Below are 12034 nucleotides of genomic sequence, written 5' to 3' on the forward strand. Positions count from 1 at the left end.
TGCTCAGACTTTCTGGCTATTCCCAAATAAGTTGAGGGAAACTGATTTTATACATACTTGTTATCAAACAATTCAAGTCAATGTTGTAGTTAGAAAAAGAAATAGAGATCTCTTTTTTTCAGGGGAGACTTAAGGAGGCATTCTGACCATTTGCTTTAGCAACGTACTCTCCCTCTAGTTAATGCAAAGAAACATGGCCCTCCACAGGGCAACTCAGACCAGGAATCTGGGTCAGGTGCTCTGAATTACTGGTAGAAGAACATTGCTTTCTGAAGAAGCATTTAAAGGAAGGAACCTGAAATTTAATACATCCCTACAACCCACTTTCCAACATGAAAGTCATAGAAACACCAAAAATTCAGTCATTCCTATTCATTCCTAAAATAAAAAAACCGAGAATACCACATATATATATGCAGCATGATTATACAGAAAACCGAAGAATTTTAATGATTTTTTTTTTTTTTCCAGAGCTCCTGGGGAATGTCAGTGCTGCTACTATCATAATACCTCAGGGTGCCTAAAGCAGCATTAACAACATCGTACTTCTTACAAGCATAAATGAAGTGCAGTCTGGGAGCACTATTATACCTCTGGTATAAAACAATCACCTTTTAGCTGCAGTTGCATGCTTTAGGTCTCACGAAGTTTTTTTGTCTTTTTGAATGGTTTTCTGGTGACTAAAAGAGAAGCATTTCTCTCCTGCTCTTACGAAAAACAAAAACAAAGCCTATAATTTATTATAACTAAAAAATGCAAGATAAATCCACATTACAAAAAAATGACATGAAAATGCCTGTGTGCATGTTTACCCTCCTACTTCCTAGATAATAGAAGAAATTAAATGAAACCTCATAAAGATAATATAGATTTTATCCAGAAGAACTCAACTGTGACAATTAAAAAAATTTTTTTTTTCCTTTTCTTTCTACTTACATTGAGATCGCAATTTTTTTCCTCAGTAAAAAGCCAAATGCAACAGTTGCGAGGACAGGTCAAGTTCAGGGAAGTACTCCCAAATGTCACGTTTACCTGATTATTCTCAGGCCAACTCAAATGGGAACCTCACCACAGTGCTTAACTTTTTAGAACATTTGCTTCTAGTCCTACTATAAACTAGCTGTAAGCTGGTGAGTGAACATGACAAGTTTTTAAATCCTGCTTTATAATCAACTTATAAAAGAAAGACAATATTATAGATTGGCTATCCAATACCTGTATATTTAGGAAGTGTGATCCCACAAAAACCAAAAAGGGAATTACTAAATTACATTATCTCTTTGCACTTCGGTGGGGCTTTTTTTCCCTGATATATAAAGATTAAACCAGTACATCTAGATTTTGATCTGCACTTCTCTAAAGGACAGCAGTAAATACATGGATTTGACCCAGGCACACCGTGAAGTTAATTTGTTCTTTTCCAAACAGTGATACGTACTCTTCTTTCACAAATAGTGACACTTACTGCCTTTTCTGTAGAGTGCATTCATTTACATTTAAACAAAGAATATAAGGCCTCCAAGTCAACTTGACTTTGCCCTACTGCTTTAAAATATCCACCGCTGAGGAGGGAGATATAAAATCATTAACAGAGAATAAACAATGGCTCTGAAGTCCTTAAATTGCTCTCAAGTTATTCTGAACCTATACTTTTTCCTAAATGTGAGAGCGGGGGGGGGGGGGGGTGGGGGTGGGGGGGAGAAAACCCCAAACATATTTAATTAGACCAACAATGACTTCCTCTCTTCTACTCCGGGGAAACAGAAAGTTTGGATGAGCATAAAGGGAACAATTACCTCTTCTCTCACCTCTTTTTCCTCCAACTGATTTCTATCACTGGCATCCTCTGTATAACCAGCTAATAGAAGCTTCCCTGCAGTTCTAAATCTGCATTTAGATTATATCCTTTCCTACAGCAGAAAGAAACATTTAAAAAAAGCGCCTCCAAACACACTCCTGAAACTTTTGCAGAGTAAAAATAGTTGGAAATATGGTAAACCTGTCCCTCTAAAAGTTCTGTTCTTGCCTTCAAGCAAATCAAAACCACAGGAGGAGTGTGACCAATAAAGAATAGCAGCTCCTATTTACCCTTAGCAATACAGTAAAGTCTACTGTATTGACAGCCTGAGAAGGTAGGTACTTAATATTTGAACATCTGTATCATTCTTGCATTTACCCTTCTGTCACGAAAACACACAGGCACGTTTTTAATAATGAGAATGACAGGTAATGAATCGTATTTAGGATCAGACTGGGAAAAAAGGATCTGTGGTGGTCTAGGACACTAAGCCTACTAAAACATCCTACACATTCAGGTGTGCTGTAGATCATCCAGGCATGAATGTTCATACATATTCAGCTATGCTGTAGAACATAAAATATATAAATAAAAATATTTGTTTATATGTAATATTAAGTAAATGATAACATATTTAATTATGAATAAATTAGTTTACAAAAATGAAAGGGATCACACACCAACTGACTTAAATTGCATACTTAATGTTTCCAAGTGGCATTTACCTTCAAGCACATTTAGGGTCAGATCAACACTAACCAGAAATAGAGGTGTGACCTCATAAACACTTTCAAAGTGTGGAAGAGCAAGGCCACACATGAGAATTCAGCAGACACATGACACTATACTTGCATCAAATAGCAGGAACTCTACAGCCTCTTTTGAACAGAATAATTGTAACGCTCCAAAATTAACTTTTTTTGACAAGAGACTTAACAAAGTGCTGAGTTACACCAACGCCCTGGCAGCAAAGATGTCAGATACGTAGACTTTATTCAGGAAATATGTCTAGAATATTGGCTCTAGTGCCTCTGTAAAAATACCACCTGTCTTCAGACACACGTTTACAAAGTAGCTCTGCTGTAGATGGGTTTTTCTTCTTCAATTCTGCTGCTAGCAGCCTTAAGTTATTTATATAGTTAAGTCCTCAAGAAAATAATCAATTTTTAGCCTTTTACTAAAAACTAGAGTAAATATTCTCAGTGTCTATTATTTTACCAGATTTTAAACGGCAACATCAAACCCTGCCCTTCACACTGCTACCAATAGCAGTAAACAAGCACAAGCAATAGGAGTTTGGTTCACCCGTTATTTAGCAAGCTCAATGCAGAACTACTACATCCACCAAACGCTCACTCTCTAACCACCACGCAGTGCAGGGGGGAGAGGCATGTTGACATCTCTTTCTAAAGCTGCATGACTCAACATCTATGCCATGACCCCAGACATTAACTACACCAGATTCTCCCTGTGTGGTTCAACAAAACTGTGACTTGCCTAGGGCAGGTGACTTCAATCTCCCACTCTCCTCCTGCGCAAACACATGGTCCGTAGTTTCACTGTTGATGTTTGCTTTCATTTTAAAGGTTTACTAGGATTTATTTTGCATACTATCTTGTTTCACTAATTCTATGCTCAGCTTTTGATAGCAGCACTTGCTGCACCAATAAAAATAAATCCTACAAAATTACTATCATAACACAATAATGGTCTAAATAATATATGCCTGAGTACAGGCAAGTAGATTGAATAAGATGGTCAGCCTGGAAGACATCAAAACAACATTATTAATAATAACTTTAACAAGGAAAAATACTCAGGCCTACAGCCCAAGTAGAAAAGAATTAATACTTGAGAATTTAATGTTAGTAGCACTAGCTGCCAAAATTAAGCTGTTCATTTGCAGTGGTCAAACTATGCTTTAAAATCACACAACTGACCAATGAAATTAGGATTCAGGTATTCCCATATCCTTACGTCAGTTCAAAATAGGACATTATTTTTCTTTCTGCAAAGCCTTGTTCCAGTCACAGCGTGGGACTGATACATGTTGTTTACACAGTCTGATAGTATAGCTAAAGCATTTTAAGCAGACACACAGTACCACCCCCCCCAGTAATGCCATTGTGGGTGGCATTTTTGGATAACCATTTATACTGATAAAAAGAAAAAACTTTAGTTAATAACTTCTGACAATAATCTGAAAAATAACACTAACCCTTTGTCCCAGGGTTGGGGTGGTCCAGGTATTCTTATTACTGTGCCTTGCTTGCCCTGCTCATTCACTGAAGAGGGTGCAGGACAGATCAGTCCTTCCCCTCCCCACTGCCCACTGCCACAGCAGTGGAGATGGAGGTAAAGCATGACAGGAGCAGACGTGGAGAGCAGTCACACTCACATGCTCACCCCTAACAGCCACACCTTGCTGTTACTGTGGTGACAGACCAGCAGCCTAACCAGCAGGCCTTGACCTTCTGTTCTAATCCTTCAAGATTCACAATGAACACAATGCAACTGTATTCCCCGGAAATATCCATAAATGAGATAGGGTTAAAATCAAAACAAAACCTAAGTGCATTATCTTAATATCTTACCGCTTCATCAGATTCTATCATCTGACACAATTTCCTGAATCAATGTCAGCACTCTTGATACCTGACACCCTTGAAATATCACCTTTAAAGCAAAAGCCATATTCAGCAGATTTTTATGCCTCAGGTGATTGCCTGGTAGTTGCTGAGGCTCCTCATTCCTCTCAGGTCATGAAGTCTGATTAAGTCACGTGATGGCCTAAATTAATTGATTTGATGGTCTCCAGCTTTTTCTCATTGATTGATGAGACAACTTTAGCTGCAAATCAAAAGGGATTTTGGGAAAAAAACTAACCATCCCTCCCCCTTGCCCAAGCCAGTGCACAAAAGTGTGAATTGTTTCTCTATGATGCTTTTGTTCTGTACAAGAACAGGATCTTAATCTCCTGAAGCTTACATAAACAACAAAAATCAAATGGAATTGTTTCAAGAGAGTTTAAAAACAAACCAAGAAATCAGAAAATTATGCCTGTGTTCTTTCACAGCACATGTCTTTCTTCAATACTCACAGAAATGCAAAACCAGCTATGAATAGGACTGTAGCGAGTAAGAAAATTACATCAATACATACACTTCCTTGTTTTACCATCATATTAACTTTGCAAAGCCAAGCTATCATAAGGGGAAGTAGAACACTTACATTGCTCAAAATCAACACTGGCAGCTGGCATGTTGAAACCCAGTGTAAGGGGGTGTGTGTAGTAAATACCATAAAGTTTATTTTTTAATTTAAATTCTTCTGACAAGCATAGATTAAGCTAAGTCTACTACTACAGTCTGAAGTGTTCAAAATGCAGGAATCAGTCTCCTACCCTCAAAAAAAGAAGGCAGCAGGGGGGTATTTGTAAGACCTTGAGAGATTTTTACATTCTTTTTACATGTAGCCAAGATTTTCAATCTTCTAGGAACTCCTAGATTACATTTGCAGATCTTCCATACAAGCATGTAAAATAGATTTTATTTAGGAGGAAAAAGTGCCCAAGATTTTCACTTAGTTATTTCATCAAGGGAGTAGAGCTTTTAAAACATCAAACATCACAAGAACTGGCTATGCTCTAGGCAGGTGTCTCAGCAAAACTGCCAGGAAACTATTTTCTTGCCTGGTTTATAAGTGAAATGTATATAAACCTTCCTTCAAATGCATAAAACTGCAGAGTAGATGGGACATAAAGCATATCTTGGTTTTAATCTCAAGTTCTTAAGACTCACATCTGATAAGAAAAACCACTCTGCAATAAGTTGCTTACACAAACATGTAGAAATTCACATGCCTGCATCTGACAGTAGAATCTTCCCTAGAACCACTGACTAACTTATACATCTCGTTCTTCAGGAATAACAAAAGAAATTCATCATTTTATTTAAACTCTACTAAGCACAGAACATTATGCAAGTGCTAAAACACAATAAATTTAAATAGAGATATGATAGCTTCTCCTAGATGTGGTGCCTAGCCACAGCGTCTCACCTGCAGATAGTCTTCCTGACCCAGTTACAGCTCTATGCAGGCACAAGGGCTTGCTCACGTGCAACATGCACAGAAGCAAACCCTTAACAAGCAGAAAAGACCGACTCAGTTGCAAGTCACAATAAATGGCATGCTGACTAATACAAAGAAGAAACCTTTCTTTAGTCAATATAAAAACTGCAAAGATAAGCAGTAGAAATTCACTTATATTGTTATAAAAAAGAATCTCTGAAGTTGCAAGGCTTCAGGAAAGGAAGGCTAATTTCTGTTTCACTTGGACATTAGCCCAAATGTATACAGCAGTAAGACCTTCATATGACCAAATTCAATATCTTTGTCATTGTTAATCCATAAAGAACTCATGTCCTTCGAGGAGACAAGTATGAAAAACTGGAGGGAAAGCATTATAGGGAACATAAGCCTTTGGCCTCAATCTTATGAAAAAGCTGAATAAATAACAATAAATAATGTTCAAAACACTTCAAAAAGTGAATCTACACAGCAGACCACAGACCCGTGTAGAAAGTAATGGTGGAAACTCCCATTGCCACCAGACTCTTCTTTTCACACCCCCACTACTATCAGAAAAGAGGAAATGAGAGCAGGCATTTGGTGGTCAGGCTTGGGAAAGAGAGACCAATGAAGTCCCGTTACAAAGAGGGGCTGTCAAAGAGAACTTGGCAATAACTGCCATGATTGTTTTCTGTTCTGAAATGACGCTTCTGCATCTTTGCATAAATCAAGTGTCTGCCATCAGAATTAAAATCAGGTTTGTTTGCTCAAGGTAACAGGTCAAGGTAACAGGTACTGTAGATAACGTTGTTCAGCTCATGAAAGGTGATTACACACTTTTGGAAAACAATTTTGTACCACTCTAGCTCTGAAAACCTCAGAGGACAAGTTCATAATTTCCACTACAAGTTTTTCACTTATATTTGCTGCAGAAAGTTTTCTCTCTCACCTTTTTTTTTTTAATCTATGCATGTGAAAGGGCTCAAAGTCACCTCACCCCTTACCATCATCATGTCATGTGGCTTAGAAGGTATTGGGCTGTCTGTCCAGCTAACCAAGAGATGAAATGTAAAAAGAAAACAGACCTGAGTTACTTTAAAACAAAACGTCTAAAGGCACATTTCAGAAAAATGTATCAGACAGTAATGCCCATGTCTCTGTGCTCCGTCCCTCTCCACATCCCTGTTTTTGTGACTGATCTTTTATTTTCCAATAGTTACTCCGTAATCTCAACGAAATCCAGCATGCCTTATCATTTACCTAGAGGGGGACACAGAGATGCTGCTAAAGGCTGTTCAGTAAGAACTGATTTTCATCCCCTTCTCAACTCCACTGCCTGTAAAATGTGTTAATAAAGCCTTCTGAGCTGCATTAGAATCTTTTCTGATGAAAGAATCTCCAGAGCATTACTACGCATTTTGCACTGCTGAGTTTTAAAAGCGAAATTACAGAAAATCAGTCAGCAAGAAAGTTTCAGTACCAGGAAATACCTTGAGTTTCTAAACTCACACTTCTCTTTTAGTTGAGAAGATCCTCCATTTTATTTCCTGTGGATCAAATTTTTACATCTTTACTCAGTCCTAAATCAGCGTGAACCCGTTGACTGACTGAACAAAGGCATAAGATGCAAGTCTCTTTAGGCATTGCAAAATTTTCACAGTGCAAATGAGAAAAGACTATTTGTTTCAGAAAGACTTGGACTAAAGTGATGCTCTAAATAATTGAAATGGAACAGTAGTTAACAAATGGCTTGCTGCAACATTATATGGTAAGGTCACAAACCAAAATGGACTCTCTCTGACACTCCATTAAATACCCAAAGAACACAATTAAATGAAATGCATTTTAAAGCACTTTCTGTTTTGCCAAACTTCACTGGAAGTACTGAAATGAGGAAAACTGCTTGGCCACAGTTAGGTTCTGCTTTTCCCCTCTTATTCAAACCAGCTTCAGTTTTGCTTTTATAACACAACATACATGAATTGCTCATGCATATAAAGTTTCTCACATTTCAGTGTAATAGCAATCTACATAATTTTCAATGAGGGTCCTTAAATAATCTTTTTATAGCATTACAGTTACTTAGATGATATTCCCAAAGCAGGGAAATATTATTTATATTTTCCAATAAAAAAAGAAACCAAAACCACACTTAAACATGGATAAGAATATGTAACTATACAAAATACTACTTTGATTAATTTGCAGAAGTAAAAAGGAAAGGACCCAAGACAATTCCGCTCCATGGCTTTCACCCAAACTGTGATTATCTTTATATCCACATGAACTCTCAGCTGATGGTAATTTTGCTTGAAAATAAATTAACTGAAATTAAACTTTCCAGATATAAAAAACCTATTGACAAGGCTGATTTTTATATATATTATCACCTTTCAGAGTTGATGTTAGACAGAACAACCAAGGAACTTCCACATCATCTTATGAACATCAAGTGAAACGCTGGACACCAATCAGGTGGAGTTTGGCTTTTAGAGATGACTCTGTAGCCGTCCAACAGCCCAGTCACAGCCCCCAGCAATGCTCTGATACCCTCAGCTACACACCGCAGCCTGGTACCAGCCTGGAGGAGCACCCACAGTTATGAGAGCATCACAGGGGCCAAAAAAACACTGGAAATTTCATAACTGTTTTCAGCTAGGGCAGAAAGAGATCATTTAAGATGAAAACAAAAGAGTAATTACAACTGACCTGTATGAGTTTAAAAATTCTGACCAAGGTCTGCTTTGGATTCCTAGCAATGTTTTTCTCTGGTTCTTACACTTCACACATTCCTGCGCTATAACCCATCCCTAAAACACCTCATTTTAACACTGACAACTGCAGTACTGAAGGCTTCCGAAAAAAAAAAAAAAAATAAACGAGCCCCATCACTCAGAGCAGAGTACAAACTGGGGAAAGCCCTGGCCAGGATGCCGAACACCCTGTGAAGGCCTCTAACTGCAGGTACATCAGCAAAGGCCGTCTCTGTGGTGAAGTGGCTGAGGTGGCAGCGGCATTCAGAGCTACACCCTACCCAGCTCTGGCCCCATTACTAAAACAACGTTCATAGCTTTTAAGCCACCATAGAACATGTCAAATAAAAGCCTAGAAAACGAAGCATGGCAATGGGGTGAGAAAAACAGAGTGCTGCTCCCCACCAGGCAGAGGCACACTCCAACCGCCCGCTGCCCAAGCTCCAGCTCCTCAAACCCAAGATGGTCTTTGCATCTTATCAACAAAAGCCCACCGAAAAACAAAACACTAAAAAATGTATCTCCTCGTCTCAAACGCAGCCCAGCGCCCGCGGCACCAACACTGCTCCGGCCGCGGACTCCCCACCTCGGCGTCGCGCCAGGAGCCCTTCAGCCAAGCCGCCCGGCCGAGGTAGGCTGCGCTGGCGCCCGGCCAGCCCGGGGCTCCCCAGGCCGCCGCGGGGGCGAGGGCTGAAGCACTTCCACACAGAGCCACCTCCGACCGAAGGCGGGGGGACGGAAAACGAACGGAGGTGAAGGGGCCGCGGCGAGCAGCTGAAAGACGGGGGCGCCGCCAACCACCGCCACCTCCCCTCAGGGAGCAGGAGCAAGGGTGGCGTCGCCGCCGCACTCAGCACCTCCGGGGCGGGGCCCGTGGCGGCGGCGGCAGCAGGTGAGCGGCGGCCCGCAGCTGCGCCCCGTGGGCGGAGCACGGGGCGGGGAGCGCCGGGCCGGGCCGTGGCGGGGACCCAGTAGCTCGCTCTTGCACTCACTCGATTACTCGTTCTCTCTCGGGACGGCGGCCGAAACTCGGCGGTGGCCGCGGCCCCGACGGTTCCCTGGAAGCGGGTGAGTGCCGGTACCTGCCCCCGGCGCGGGGGCTCTCTCCGCTCGGCGGTTCTTGCCCCGCCTGGTGTGGGGTGAATGAGGAAGCGACACGGGCTCCGGCTCCCTCCGGCCCGGCCGGCTTCCGTGGGGCTCCTGGCGGGGAGAGGAGCGCCCGGCTCCGCCGGCGCAGAGCTCAGCCCGCCGTTCTGGCGTGTGCCCGGCGGGTGGGTCGGGTGGGCGGGCCGGGCAGTGCCTCCCGGCGGGGCTGCGGGGCGGGAGTGGCGGGGCTGCCTCCGGTACCGGGGCGCTGGCTGCTGTGGGGCTTCCTCCTCAGGCGCGCCTCCATGTTGTGCTCCGCGCCCCGGGGCGGGGGGCTGCGGCGGGGGCCCCGGGGGCCAAATGATCCCCGGCGCCGGCCTGGCCGCCGACTTTGTCTTCCGAAATCTCCCCGTCTCGGAGCTGGGGGGTGCTCGGGATGGGGTGGGCTCGCTTGGTCCGCGGGGAAGCGCGACCTTGAGCGGGGAATGCCTGTCAGCCTGCGGCTGGGGGGACGAGCGGCTCCGCGGGAGGGAGAGGACTGTGCCCCGTGTGAGGAGGTGACGAGATGCCTGTGGTCCTTGACAGAAACACGGAGTTTCCTCGTAGCAGAAATGCCAAATTTGATAATGCCAACTTTTGGGTTTTTTCGGCCAGCCGCGTTGATACTCCGTTTCTGTCTCCCTCACCACAGTGAGTTTGGAGCAGATAAAATGCATGATCTTTTAAATGGTCAGGTTTCCAGCCGAATGGCGACAGAGAGTAAGAAATGAAGGAGCAGCAATGCCTGTTGCTTTTGTGTACATGCCAGGCGTGTATATCTTAAAAACCAATTTTCAGTTCATCACTAGAGAATTCCCCGTTTGCATTAGGCTCTGAAATATTAAAATAATTGAATTATGGTATTCTGTGGTTACATCTGACATCTGTTTACTTGTGGGCTCTGACTGTTGCACAACTTCACTTCTAGATTATTCAAGTAGCACAGAGCAGGGTATTTATCTGGACGTAGGAGCTCTGGCAGGAGACTTATGTGAAAGGATGGTATTGCTCCGTATCCCGTCTCTTGACAGTTGGATCCTTCCGAGGACAGAACTGAATCTGCAGAGAAGACAGGTGTGGGATAATCAGTTCTCATGCTAGATCTGTTCCTAGTTTTAGAGACTCGTTTAAAGCCTGAATTATAACATTTATGCAAATAGTCTGTGTCAAAATCCTGGATGCAGGTGTTGTGTGTTTAATTTCTTTTAAATCTTATTTGGGCCTTGGCCTCGTACAGCCATTAGTCTATTAACAATGTAATAAGCCAGCAAATAACCTTTTCGGCTTTCCATCTATCAAATAATGCTGTGCAGCACTTTACTGATCAAATAGGAAGCTATAACCAAATATAGCCAATATAGCTTTCTGAGCAAGAGCCTATGAAGTGGTTTTTAAGTGGTTAAGCAATAATTCATAAACATCTTTAAAAAAATGCATATATGTAGCATTTCCTGTTTATTTTAGTTCCTGAAAATGGCTGTATTAAAAAATTAGATACTTGTCTTTGGACTGATAGATTTCTGTTGCTCTAAGACACAGCTGTGGGAACCTGCAAATACTGAGGAAAAAAGCAAACATAAGGCTGCAAAACATAGATTTAGGTTTGGGGTTTTTTCAAGTTCCTCAGCCTCGCCTTGGATTTCACGATAAAATGCAGATCTGTGTTTTAGTTAAAGAAATTAATAATTGCTGGCATTTCCAATTTCCTTGATCCACATAGTTTTATTCAAAATCATCTTTTTGTAAAATTGAATATAGCAAATTTCCAAGGAATAATGATTATCAGAATAACGTACATAACTTTTGAAACTTTGACAGATTTTAAATTGAAACATATAACAAGGTATTTCACTAGGCATTATTTGTATGCAGTGCTAAACATAAAAAATGTAGAGGTAGCGTAAAAGAATAAGAGTTGGCAATACTTTGACATTTTCATTCTACATCTCATAATTCAGATTTAAGTATGAAGGAATTGCTGCCACTTAGTGGCTGATACAAAAGCATAGAAAACTATGTTACGCAGCTATGATGTACGTGTGGTTAATGAGTATGTAAGGTAATTATGTTTGGTGAATGTTTGTAAGATAATTGATCAGGAAGATGCTCATTGTTCTCACCAGAGAAGAGCTCATTCTCAAACTTTCTTCCATTTTGTATTTCATTCGTTATAACCCATTTTTTCATTTATATAAGTATACAGTGGGGACATAATTTTCTATTGAATGAAAGAGTGAAACAGTATTATATAATAAATTTGGCTCTGACCACACAGCATAGTTGAAAA

At 41.4% G+C, this 12034-nt stretch overlaps 1 protein-coding gene and 1 long non-coding RNA gene across 6 annotated transcripts in view; one reads left to right on the top strand and one right to left on the bottom strand.

Moving 5' to 3' along the window:
* LOC135313853 (uncharacterized) overlaps positions 1-9490 on the bottom strand; it is a 61610-nt gene extending 52120 nt beyond the window's left edge. The window contains exon 1 of the long non-coding RNA XR_010373345.1: positions 9209-9490. This is a non-coding gene — a long non-coding RNA (uncharacterized LOC135313853). The remainder of the gene's footprint in view (positions 1-9208) is intronic.
* Positions 9491-9571: 81 nt separating this feature from the next.
* The window catches only part of PRKCD (protein kinase C delta), a 66573-nt gene continuing 64110 nt past the window's right edge, over positions 9572-12034 (top strand). For 4 of the 5 annotated variants that reach the window (XM_064454045.1, XM_064454047.1, XM_064454048.1 and 1 more), the window contains exon 1: positions 9572-9690. The gene's annotated coding sequence lies outside the window, so the exon portion shown is untranslated. The remainder of the gene's footprint in view (positions 9691-12034) is intronic. The other variant, XM_064454046.1, reaches the window with a different exon arrangement.

The sequence above is a fragment of the Phalacrocorax carbo genome, chromosome 6 (genome assembly GCF_963921805.1).
Source record: "Phalacrocorax carbo chromosome 6, bPhaCar2.1, whole genome shotgun sequence".
Classification (NCBI taxonomy): Eukaryota; Metazoa; Chordata; class Aves; order Suliformes; family Phalacrocoracidae; genus Phalacrocorax; species Phalacrocorax carbo.